This window comes from Capra hircus, chromosome 4 (genome assembly GCF_001704415.2).
Source record: "Capra hircus breed San Clemente chromosome 4, ASM170441v1, whole genome shotgun sequence".
Taxonomy (NCBI): domain Eukaryota; kingdom Metazoa; phylum Chordata; class Mammalia; order Artiodactyla; family Bovidae; genus Capra; species Capra hircus.
Window position 1 is genome coordinate 116,858,254 of NC_030811.1, and position 14,014 is coordinate 116,872,267.

Sequence of the window (14,014 nt, forward strand, 5' to 3'; positions counted from 1 at the left end):
ATGTCCATTGAGTCGGTGATGCCATCCAGCCATCTCATCCTCTGTCGTCTCCTTCTCCTCTTGCCTCCAATCCCTCCCAGCATCAGAGTCTTTTTCAATGAGTCAACTCTTCACATGGTAGAGTTTCAGCTTTAGCATCATTCCTTCCAAAGAACACCCAAGATTGATCTCCTTTAGAATGGACTGGTTGGATCTCCTTGCAGTCCAAAGGACTCTCAAGAGTCTTCTCCTATACCACAGTTCAAAAGCATCAATTCTTTGGTGCTCAGCTTTCTTCACAGTCCAACTTTCACATCCATACATGACCACTGGAAAAACCACAACCTTGATTAGATGGACCTTTTTTGGCAAAGTAATGTCTTTGCTTTTGAATATGCTATCTAGGTTGGTCATAACTTTCCTTCCAAGGAGTAAGCGTCTTTTAATTTCATGGCTGCAATCACCATCTGCAGTGATTTTGGAGCCCCGAAAAATAAAGTCTGCCACTGTTTCCACTGTTTCCCCATCTATTTGCCATGAAGTGATGGGACCAAATGCCATGATCTTCGTTTTCCGAATGTTGAGCTTTAAGCCAACTTTTTGAATTGTTTCCCTCTAAATAGATGTGCTGAAGCCCTAACCTCCTTGACCTTGACTATGGCCTTTTTGGAAATAGTGTCTTTGCAGATAATCAAGTAATCAAGTTGAGTCACACTTGAATAAAGTGACTCTAAGTCCAACAAGCAATACAGTAAGAAAGAGATATGGAGAACATAGGGATAAGACAGTCATAGAAAATAGAGCCCAGAATCATACTGGTGCAACAAACCAAGAAACTCATTGAACCACTGGTAGGTGAGAGAAGCATGGAAGGATCCTTCCTTATAAGCCCTCAGAGAAAAAATTCCCTTGGGAACATTTTGACCCTGGATGTCTAGCCTTCAGACCATGAGAGGGTGATTTTCTCTTGTTTTGTCTCTGTTTGTGATCATTTGTCACAGAAGCCTTGGTAAATCAGTGTGGCCCAGGTGGTCTCCCAGAGTGGGACACAGTGCCAGTCATGTTGAAAAGCTTGAGTTCAGTAAAATCAGTATCAGTGTTTCAGGTTTGACTCACTGTGGATGGACTTGAATAACCAACATAAGTCCTTGGAAAGTAAAATGGAAATAGCCCATCTCAGATCATATAAATTGAGAAGAACCTATGTGAAGTGATGAGAGCTCTGCTTGATTTATTCAAGAAAGTACCAATAAAAGGCCCACAGCTTCAGAGGGGATTAATCAGGCTTCATCCACAAAATATCATAAAAATTAAATAAATACAGAGAATATTGCTGGCACATAGTTTTTTTTTTTTTTTTTTTTAGTTTCCCTTGATTTTAGCCATCACATTTCTAAAATTACAATTATAGAACTTGTCTACATTCATTAAACAGTTATATAATGTTTATCTAGAATGTGTTAGATATTGTACACCGCCCCCCTCACAGGGTTAGATAGATTTAACAGGCTAGGATAGTTAGTAGATTTAACAAGCTTAGCCTCTGATATTATGAAGTTTGCACTCTGCTGGGGGGCAGCTGACAGAAAAATAAAAGTAATAAAACCAAGAAAGCACACATTTTAATTACAACCTGAGAAACATACACTTCACCCAAAGAGAGGGTTTCCAGAAGAGAATGAGTTCTTTTTTTTTTTTTTTTTCCAAAATATAACTTCCTGATACTGTGGCATTTAAGCCAATATCTGAAGGATAAGAGGGAACTTATCCTTCTTTAATGGAACTGTTTAACAGAACCGTAACAGCATGGATGCAGTCTTTGAACTGAGAAGGAAGAAGCTCCCACAAATAGGGAACATGGCAAGAGCCTAGCGTTTAAGGAGGAGTGGGCTGGTTGACCTTCCGGACTTCAGCCAGAATCAAAGAACACAGGAGCAAAGACTGGCCTTAACAAAGACTAGGTCTTAATAGAGTGATATCCCTTCAAAGATTTAAGTAGAAGCATCTGCTTAGTTTACTAAGAGCTTCCCGATAGTGTGGCATTTGAGCCAGTACCTGAAGAACAAGTGGGAACTGACCTTGAGAAGAGTCATGGATGAATCTTTAACAGAAAGGTAACAGTATGGATGACGGCTTAGTTTCATGGATGAAATTAAGCCCTGTTGTGCTCAAGGGTCAACTGTATTGATTAAAGCAATTTCTGTTACTACATTTTCTAAGAGAAGAGTAGATTTGAGAAAAACAGGGGCGGGAATCAAGATCCCAACAAGATGACTATTGTAGCAAGTCACCAAGAAATGGCAGCATGTTTGGAAAATATGGTGGCAGATGGATTTAAATAACAACAAATGAGATATTTTTAAGAGCCTGACATGATTGGGCTTGTTGAAGATTTGATTGACAGAAGGAGAAGCTTGAAAGATTACTTCTCTGTTTGGGGGCTTAAATAGCTGAGTGAGTGGGCTTTTATTTCCTGAGAACTAAATTGGAGATGACTGGGAGAGAATAGGTTGGGGAGGGGAGTTACCTTCAGAGTATGTTATTTTGGGTTGTCTAGACATCCAAGAGGACATGCTGGATACATGTAAGAGAAGGGAAACAGGACATCAACATCAGACACTAAATATGGAAGGAAAATGGTTCAGCTTATCCAGAGGGAGAATAGAAAGAGAAAGCAATTGAGGGTGCTCAATTGAGAATGATAATGAGATACACTTAGTTTTGGGTTAAAGAAACCAGAAGAGTGTAGTCTGGAAGTAAACTAGAAGAATGCATCATTGGAGAACTCTACCAAGTTGACTACTGTGGAAAAGCTCATATGTGTCAACTCTGTCAAAGCTGAAGACGAATAGAGAGAAAAGAGGTTTATGCAAGGAGAGGTTGTGGAGAAAAGGGAATTGCAGGGAATTCCTTGGAGGGATACATTGGAGGAATCTAATAATATTGCTGGAGGCAATGTAAATAGGTGCAGCAGCCACTCTGGTGAACAGTATGGAGGTTCCTCAAAAAACTAAAACTGGGGTTGCCATATTATCCTGCATTTGCATACCTGGGCATATATCCCAACAAAACTATAATTTGAAAACAGTGTAGATGTCCATCAATAGATAAATGGTCAAAGAAGATGTGGTACATATACACAATGGAATATTATGTGGCCATAAAAAAGACTGATATAATGTTGTTTGCAGCAACATGGATGGACCTAGCGATTGCCATACTGAGTGTAGTAAGTCAGACAGAGAAAGACAAATGCTCTATATCTCTCATATGTGGAATCTAAAACATGACACAAGTGAACTTGTCTAAGAAGCAGAACAGACTAGCAGATTTAGAGAACAGACTTGTGGTTGCAAAGGGGGGTGGGTGGGGGAGGGAACAACTGGGAGTTGGGGATTAGCAGATCCAATCTATTGCATACAGAATGGATGAACAACAAGGCACTACAGGGTAGCAAAGGGAACTATATTCAATATCCTGTGATAAACCATAATGGAAAAGAGAATCTGCCTATCTATTTATGGATAGATACATATACATGTGAATCATTCAGCTATACTTCAGTTATTTGGTAAAGTAGGGAGAGAGACCTTACAGGTACATTCACCTCATATATGTTCATCAACATGACACCTATGAATGTATACTTTCCTGTATGTGTGTTTGTTGTAATACTTGAGTACATATCGTAAGAATTAGGAGTGAAACTGGGGGAGAAAAATCTGCAGACTGTTCAGTGCTCTATCTCAGAGCAAAACTCCAACACACCTCTCCAGACCACTGTTGTTGAGTGATGGCCCTCTGAGGGCCACAGAAGCCCCTCTGTGCTTCCAGGAAAGCTGCACCAGCTCCAGGGAGTTTACACCCAGCAGATTGCCCCACCCAGAGGGGCCCTGGGAAGGAGCATGGAAGGACATCCACTGTCCAGGATGGTCTACTTGGGGAATATTCATCCCTGCTCCATGCGTGGGGTACCAGGGAGGCACACCCCGAAAAGTACCAGATGCAGTGTGATGAAGCATTAGAGACACAAGGGAGACCCTCACCCAGTCTCAGGGAATCAAGGGAATGAGTTGGCAGGTAGAGAGGTGATGTTTAATGGAATGCAGACCGAGTCAAAAGGATGAAAATTTATTACTTCAAAGAAGCGGGGGAGACCAGGAGACCCTCTACTCTTGAGCCCTAAGTTCCCAGAAACATAAATATATGGAAAACAAACAATATAAAAATTTTTAAAAAATAGCAGCTGAGCCACCAGGGGAGCACAAGAATACTGGAATGAGTAGCTTATCCCTTCTCCTGTGGGTCTTCCCAACCCAGGAATAGAACCAGGGTCTCCTGCATTGCAGGTGGATTCTTTACCAGTTGCTCTACCAGGGAAGACAAAAATCTATACATATATATAAAGGGAAATATATAGGATAATCTGATCAAATTTCTGTAATGTCAACAAAGTGGTAAGAACTACCAATAAACAGGTCAGAACAGAAGGGAATTTTGCTCATTACATTAAAAATAAAACTTTATATACATATATATGTATATATATTATAATATACATATATAACATTTATATTGTTATTTAGTTGCTAAGTCATCTGTTTGAAACCCCATGGACTGTAGCTCACAAGGCTCCTCTCTCCATGGAATTTCCATTCTGGCAAGAATCCTAAACTAGGTTGACATTTTCTTCTCCAGGGGATCGTCCCAACCAAGAGATGAAACCCACGTCTCCTGCATTGGCAGGCAGACTTTTCCACTGAGCTACCAGGGAACCCCCTACATATGTAACATACATTTATATCAGTTCAGTTCAGTTCAGTCACTCAGTCGTGTCCAACTCTTTGCGACCCCATGAATCGCAGCACGCCAGGCCTCCCTGTTCATCACCATCTCCCAGAGTTCACTCAGACTCACGTCCGTCGAGTCAGTAATGCCATCCAGCCATCTCATCCTCGGTCGTCCCCTTCTCCTCCTGCCCCCAATCCCTCCCAGCATCAGAGTCTTTTCCAATGAGTCAACTCTTCGCATGAGGTGGCCAAAGTACTGGAGTTTCAGCTTTAGCATCAGTCCTTCCAAAGAAATCCCAGGACTGATCTCCTTCAGAATGGACTGGTTGGATCTCCTTGCAGTCCAAGGGTCTCTCAAGAGTCTTCTCCAACACCACAGTTCAAAAGCATCAATTCTTCGGTGCTCAGCCTTCTTCGCAGTCCAACTCTCACATCCATACATGACCACTGGAAAAACCATAGCCTTGACTAGATGGACATTAGTCGGCAAAGTAATGTCTCTGCTTTTGAATATGCTATCTAGGTTGGTCATAACTTTTCTTCCAAGGAGTAAGCATCTTTTAATTTCATGGCTGCAGTCACCATCTGCAGTTATTCTGGAGCCCCCCAAAATAAATTCTGACACTGTTTCCACTGTCTCCCCATCTATTTCCCATGAAGTGATGGGACTGGATGCTATGATCTTCGTTTTCTGAATGTTGAGCTTTAAGCAACTTTTTCGCTCCCCTCTTTCACTTTCATCAGGAGGCTTTTTAGCTCCTCTTCACTTTCTGCCATAAGGGTGGTGTCATCTGCATATCTGAGGTTACTGATATTTCTCCCGACAATCTTGATTCCAGCTTGTGTTTCTTCCAGTCCAGCGTTTCTCATGATGTGCTCTGCATAGAAGTTAAAAAAGCAGGGTGACAATATACAGCCTTGACGTACTCCTTTTCGTATTTGGAACCAGTCTGTTGTTCCATGTCCAGTTCTAGCTGTTGATTCGTGACCTGCATACAGATTTCTTAAGAGGCAGGTCAGGTGGTCTGGTATTCCCATCTCTTTCAGAGTTTTCCACAGTTTATTTTGATCCACACAGTCAAAGGCTTTGGCATAGTCAATGAAGCAGAAATAGATGTTTTTCTGGAACTCTCTTGCTTTTTCCATGATCCAGCGGATGTTAGCAATTTGAACTCTGGTTCCTCTGCCTTTTCTAAAAGCAGCTTGAATGTCAGGTAGTTCACGGTTCACATATTGCTGAAGCCTGGCTTGGAGAATTTTGAGCATTACTTTACTAGTATGTGAGATGAGGGCAATTATGCAGTAGTTTGAGCATTCTTTTGCATTGCCTTTCTTTGGAATTGGAATGAAAACTGACCTTTTCCAGTCCTGTGGCCACTGCTGAGTTTTCCATATTTGCTGGCATATTGAGTGCAGCACTTTCACAGCATCATCTTTCAGGATTTGAAACAGCTCAACTGGAATTCCATCACCTCCACTAGCTTTGCTCGTAGGGATGCTTTCTAAGGCCCACTTGACTTCACATTCCAAGATGTCTGGTTTTAGATTAGTGGTCACATCATCATGACCATCTGGGTCATGAAGATCTTTTTTGTACAGTTCTTCTGTGTATTCTTGCCACCTCTTCTTAATATCTTCTGCTTCTGTTAGGTCCATATCATTTCTGTCCTTTATGTTCCCTTGGTATCTCTAATTTTCTTGAAGAGATCTCTAGTCTTTCGCATTCTGTTGTTTTCCTCTATTTCTTTGCATCGATCGCTGAAGAAGGCTTTCTTATCTCCTCTTGCTATTCTTTGGAACTCTGCATTCAGATGCTTATATCTTTCCTTTTCTCCTCTGCTTTTTGCCTCTCTTCTCTTCACAGCTATTTGTAAGGCCTCCCCAGACAGCCATTTTCCTTTTTCGCATTTCTTTTCCATGGGGATGATCTTGATCCTTGTCTCATGCACAATATCACAAACTTCATTCCATAGTTCATCAGGTACTCTGTCTATCAGATCGAGGCCCTTTAATCTATTTCTCACTTCCACTGTATAATCACAAGGGATTTGATTTAGGTCATACCTGAATGGTCTAGCGGTTTTCCCTACTTTCTTCAATTTAAGTCTGAATATATTATATGAAAATAATATAATATCATTTATATTATTATATAATATCATACTGAGAAATAAAGTGTCTGGCAAATTTTAAATTGCTATACCAGTGTCTTAAATTTGAGGGTAAAAAAAAAAATAACTGAATTTTTTTCAGTGAAAAAAAACAACTGAATCCAGATATCAGAAGACAGTAAATGGCTTTTAACCAATAATTAATGCAGCAACCTTTGGAAGAAGTTTCACCTGCAAAATTAATGCAATATGGGTTAAATATGAGTTTTGACATTAAAAAGAATGGAAGTTCAAAGACCATTAATAACAACTAAAATAAATGACAGTGTCTTCAGGAAGGAAGTATTTAATGAAGTGTCACAGAGGCCAACAATATATCTGATATTAATCAACTCCTTAATTAATTATATGATGAAAGGAATAGGCTTCAAGTAAATGCAATTTCCTGTTGATGGGTAATGAAGGGTGGTGACGACATTAGTAAAGATCGAAGATGGAAACTGACCTAAAGGAATGAGTTAAAGTAGTCTCATTTTACAAAGAAATAGTTGCTGTTTGAAGGACAAAATTAGGCAAAGAACATAACCTAATATGCTGGAATTTGAAAGGTCAGTGCAGTTATTTATGAGACATGTTTATATATTGAGCTAAAAGAAAAGACATGCAATTGAATTTGTTGTCAGATGACAAAACTGAACTAATTCAGGTTAAATCAAGGGTCTTAGCATAATTTATGTGTCAGATAAAGCTTATGTCTGTATTTAGATATCAGCTTACTATTTAAAGACATGGTGTTGCTTGTGGCAAAGAATCTGCCTGCCAGTACTGGAGATGCAAGAGACGTGGGTTCAGTCCATGGGTCAGGAAGGCACCCTGGAGAAGGAAATGGCAATCCACTTTAGTATTCTTGCCTGGGAAATTCCACTGACAGAGGAGCCTAGCTGGCTGCAGTCCACGTAACCACAGAGTCAGACAAGACCGAGCGGCCGAGCACACCTACTACTGAAGACTGTAAAATCTTAGGTTAGCAAAGTGCTGGCTTCTATGAGTCCTTATAAAATACATGCAGCAGAGAAGGACATGGAGGCGGTGCTGGCTCTGGTTCTACAGTGGTGCATGTGTGCATAATATGTAGGAGCCTGGAGGAGGATACTCCTCAGCTCTACCCCTAGATGACTATGCACCAATGAACAGAGGTATCTGTATCTTTCCTATACTTCTGAGTACAAATTCCACCAAGTGATGAAAGGGATGGAAGTGCTGTTCATCATTTTCATTGCTACCAGCCTGGATCAGGCCACTTTCCACTCCTACTTTCCACTCTTATCCTGAACACTATCCTCCACCGGGGCCCAGAATGATCTTTTGAAAACTAAAAGAGTGTGCCAAACCCCAGTGCATTATAGTCTTCAGCCTCACGCTTCACACACAGTAAAGCCAGGGAGGGTGACCAGATCCCATCCTTCTGTTTCTGCTCTCCCTTCATCCTTCCTTTTGTATGCTAAGTACATTTTTCACCTTGGGGCTCTTTGCACTACCTCTTGTCACCTTCTGGAGCATTCTTCTCACAACCAGCCACACTGAGCTCCACATATGAGGTTTTGGATGAAATGCACATTCTAAATAGGACTGTTCTGATGTTCTAGTTATAATTGCAATACTGCTTGGCACACCTAGTTCCAATTCTCTATGTAAATCTCTTCGTAGAAAAGTGTCTGCTAATATTTTTTTTATTGAAATATGGTTGATTTACAATGTTATATTAATTTCAGGTGTACAGCATAGTGAGTCAATATTTTTATAGATTATATTCCATTTAACGTTATAAAATATGAGCTATGTTTCCTGTGTTGTACATTACCTCATGGTACCTCATTTATTTGTACCTCTTAAGTCTTTACTCCAATTTTGCTCCTCCCCCTTCCCTCATCCCTCTTCTAGCCACTGATTTGTTTCCTGTAATTATAAATCTCTTTCTGTTTTGTTACATTCATTTGCTTGTTGTACTTTTTGATTCCATGTATAAGTGAAAACACACAGTGTTTATCTTTCTCTGTCTGACTTACTTCATTAAATACAGTAACTTCCAGATCCATCCATGTTTTTCAAAATGGAAATATCTCATTCCTTTTTATGGTTGCATAATATTTTAATATATATATGTGTGTGTATAATAATATTATATATATATATACATGTTATATACGTTTTATATATACACACACACACACACACACACACAATTTGCTTCTGTATCTTGGCTATTACAAGTAATGCCACTATGAAATTAGGGTGCAGGTGACCCAGAGAGATGTGTGGGGAGGTGGAGTTCATGTTTGGGCATGTAAGATTTAGATTTTAAATTTAAGGTATCATTTCAAATTAATGTTTCTGTTTTCTTTGGCTATGTACCCAGGAGTAGAATTGCTGGATCATAAAGTGATTTCATTTTTAATTTTCTGAGACCCTCTAAACTATTTTCTGTGGTGACTGTACCAGTTCACATTCCCATTGTGTTGCTATATCACCCTGGTGACCACACCAGTCATCTCGTTGTTCCTCACCATGCACACTGTTCAACTGTTTGTTGAACTCACGGTAGGCAAAGTGTGGATGGAGAAGCTGAAAGAAAACTCAAGGAGTCACAGGAACAGCAGACACATTTATTCTTTCCTTACTGGCATAGCAGCCATAGCAGCAGACACACTATATTCCCTCTTCTCATGGTTGACCCAGTGGGCACAGCCATAACGTTGCTTGAATGCAACCATAACTTGGTTCCAATGCAGCTGTAACCCAGCCACAACACAGACGCAAGGGCTTTTCAGGTGGAGCTTATATATGTTTACAGAACAAAAGTGCCCTGAGGTCAACTGGGTACATCCTGGGGTGCATACGCAGTACTGTAAGTGATCCCAGCTGCTATATAATCATGTATTATATAGCAAAACGTGGGATGAAGGCAAGAGGCCATGGTGCACAAGAACGTGACCACTACCATCGTGGCTAATTTTCTCTTTCCCTATATCTGCCAATAGTGTAAAAGCGTTCCCTTTCCTCCACATCTTCACCAATACTAATTTTGCTTACACTGTATCTCGAGCACTTAAAATGACACCTCAAAATGGCACAGATACTTAATAAATATTTTTCAATAAATAAGTAAATGCAGAAGAGAAAGGATAAAAGATTGGATGATGCCATCAAGTAACAAATTTACTGAGGAATAAGAATGTTTCATAATAGCACATCTAATTTTACATAAGAACAAGGGTGTGAAAAATGTGCATACAATCTATTTTAATACCCAACTTGTTTAGAATGTAGATGTAAAGATGGCATATTATTTACTTGACCCCTCAAAGGCTGCAGCATTTGCCATATGCACTAGAAATATCAAGAAATAGAATAAGGTGAAGTGAAAATAATACATGGGCTTATTGAGACTCTGCTGTGCCCAGGGTATTGGGTCTTTGACTCAGTTCATGAGTGGGACATTTTACATGGGTGGTTTGGGGAGGCAAATAGAGGCCTGGGATACTGTTGTAGCTTAGACAGAAGACTACAAACCCTAAGACACGTAGGTGAATGACCTTGATTGATGAGTACAGCTTTGCCCAAAGACAAATAATTGCTTTTTAGATTCAGATACCATATTCAAACAAAAGTGTGTAAGTGGTGAGCTTCAGGCCTTGGAAAACAAGCCTTAGAGTTAGAGGCATCTGCAGAGACTGAGGTCAGAAGGAACTTAGTTAAAGTAAGCCTTTGTGTGACTCCCACAGATGCTAGGTTTGCAGACATCCCAGTAGGTAATATCAGGATAGGACTTGGATCTCTGTGAGCTGACAAATGAGCAGGGTCAGGGCTTGAGATAGCTGGGTCTTATGGATGCAGAGACCTCAGAATTCAACCTACTAAATTTCCCACATAGAGGCAGCCTTTCCTAGCTGGGCTTGTCACAGGTGATGGCCATGTTGCAGACAAAGGGCATTGCCTTCCAGCAGCTTCACCCGCATTATACAGAAGACTACCCTGCTTTAAACTCCAAGGCACTGAGTAGTGTTTTTTGTGCAGTTATTACTGCTCAGTATGGGTAAGCAGCTGTAGACCCACCAACTCAAACTTCATTCTGTGGTTACATCAAAGAGAAAATACAAGGGGCTAATGTGGGATCTCTGTGACTTGTCCATGGGCCCAAATGACACCCTCTACATGGACCACATGGTCTCCAGTTAGTTCTGGATTGCTTAATCACAAGTGGGGGTTGGGAAAAACAGTCCTTAGTAGGCAGACAGCCTGAAAGTGAAAGTTGCTCAGTCGTGTCTGACTCTTTGTGATCTCATGGACTATACAGTCCATGGAATTCTCTAAGCCAGAATACTGGAGTGAGTAGACTTTCCCTTCTCCGGGGGATCTTCCCAGCCCAGGGATCGAACGCAGGTCTCCTGCATTGTAGGTAGATTCTTTACCAGCTGAGCAGCCTAGCCCTAGACTATTCTGTAGCAATCTCTTAGATCTATGGAAAGAGTCCCACGACACAACACTCTTGTCCCAAAGGAAGTCTTCATGCTTTGTTGATAATTCAGAACTTGGATGCTAGAAAAACATACCTTGAAGTAGATATGAAAATTAACTGGTCTTCAATATATTAGGGAAAGAGGCAATTCAAACAAAATCTGCCACCACTTTTCATATTTATCAATATTCAAATAAAGCATCGAGACCAATGCGTCTGCTATAGAAAGGAGATGGCAGGTAAGCTTATCCTCCTCGCAGGGAGGGTATTCTAAAACTAGCATTAACCACTTGCTGAGGCTTTGCTGTATTCTACTTAGATTCCTGCAGCTGTGTATCGAACAGTACTATTGGGCGAGGAAGTACTAAAAGGTGTTATACTGAATCTATTGGATTTGAAACAATTTAATACAATTCAATCTTCCTCTGGTAATTATGAATGAACATATTCTTCCATAAAAAGTGGACTGTTTATTCTGTTCGCTTGATCTTGAGTAGCCTCAGCCTGCAACAGCTTCGAGCAAGGCTTGGGTTCCCAGATAGAGATTCAGGCCAGGTAACAGAGGTGAAAGTATCAGATCCTAGCCACTAGACCAGTGGTCAGTGACAAGGGCACTGGCCCTTTGGCTTTGAAGAAAAGAATTCCCCCAAAGACGGAAAGTAGTAAAACTAGTAACATGTTTATTAAGAGGGAAAAACAGGTACAGTAGGTGTGGATAGACATGTGGGAAGACATACAGTTGTGGAGTCATGCCCTCATGATGGTCTGAGTCACTTTTATGGGATATTTCTTCCAGGTTTCCTTTGGCCAACCATTTTGAATTGCCTGGTTCACAGTTCATATTTTGTATATCTTAGGATCTTCCCATGTGTGCACATGCTTCTCTTAGCCTAGGTGGAGTCTACTGAAAGGCTTCTGGGTAGAACATCCCTTGGTTTCACTCACCGTTTGACCTCCAATGAGCCTTTTTGTGCATGTTTGGTCAGGGAGGTCTCCTGACTTCTACAATGAGAGATATGTGATCTGAGTAGGGCCCAGCCTCCTCCATTAATTGTCCTGCTACTCTCATCTTGAAATTTCAGTCCACAGGGAGTAAATCTCCAAAGTACTTTACCTAGGGTGGGAGTAGGAGGCAACTGCTTCCTGCCTCAACCTCAAATCTTGCCTGCTGATGGAGTTACCACTATGTAGGGTTGAGAGTCCATGGCAGGCGCTGGCCTGGCTCCTGTCTGCAACACTCGTGACCCAGCTCCACCTGCTCCTCCTCTTCTGACAGCTGCTGGGCACTCCCTAGAGGCACAGGGTAGGCATAAGTGAGGGTAAAGCAACAGGAGCAGGTACCTGGAGTCAAAACTCCCTCCTTGTGCAGCCAGACTTGCTGGGCATGGCTCTTTCCATATGTTTTTAACATTTTTTATATGGTGTGCAGTTATGAAATTCCCATGATTCAGCCTATTGTTTCAAGTCACCCCTATTTTATTTTGAATCATTTCATCCTAAAATGTTTTGGTGTTCCATGATCAGTCTACTATGCCCTGAGTAGCAAAGTAAAAGCTGCGTTTTAGTGAGAGAAGATCTATCAGCATAGGGAGCCAAAGCCTTACTCCAAATTCCTGTGTCTGCACTTTCTTTCTCTTTCTGGCATTTTTTGGAGACACTCCCCCCAACCCCAACAATACTTTGCCCCAACACCGCTAATCCCTTCAATGCTTTTGGGTCCTCAGGCCCACGTCAAGTGTCAGGGCATTTTACAACCCCCTGGACTTGCTGGGGTGCCTTCATGCCTATGCTCCTCTCCAGTCAAAACTGCCAGGCGAAAGCCTTACAAGGTAAAGTGAGTCAGAACAGCACATCCCAAAGCCCACCAACGTGCTGTGCATCTTTATATTTTGCAGAGGGTCCCTGGTAAAGTGACCTGCCTCTCATTTGATTAGAATCAGTATCCTAACACAGTAACTCTACAAACTTTGCCAACATAGCAGATTCTAAACTTTCACAGGTCTTAGTTCCCACCTCTTAAGAAAATATCTGAGTACTTTACTACTCCCTATTCATTGGGTCAATATTATCAATGCAATGACCCAACAGGAAATTATATAGGATGTCAAGCTGATCAAAATCCCTCTGGCCCATAGTTGGGAAAGAGCAAGAGAGAGTGTTGAAACAAGATGATAAAGCTGTTCTGCCGCCTATGCAATTCAAATTGCCTCTGAATTCCTTTCCTGTTAAGAATTTCCAGGTCTATAGCCATACCAAGCTTCAGAGGCTAAGTTGATTTTCTCCAGGAAATCAGTCCAGAAGCACAGCTTCTATGTGCATCATCTCAGATGTAGTCTGATAATCCAGACATACCTTGTCACATATCCTGTCATTTGCTGTAAGTAATCAGGTAAATGGGAATGTGGTAGAATTTGTCTCTAAGGTAACAATAATTATTGGAAGTTCCTCAAGGTTGTAGCCATGTCCTGGGTTCATATTTTGATGTGCAAAGGTTCATTCTAGAGACTTCCATTTGACTCTTCTTACCACAATAACCTTTACTCCATGGAAGTGAGAAAATAAACACACTATGGATCCATGTTACAACTGGGACCCATTCTTAGGAGAGGCCAAGGCTC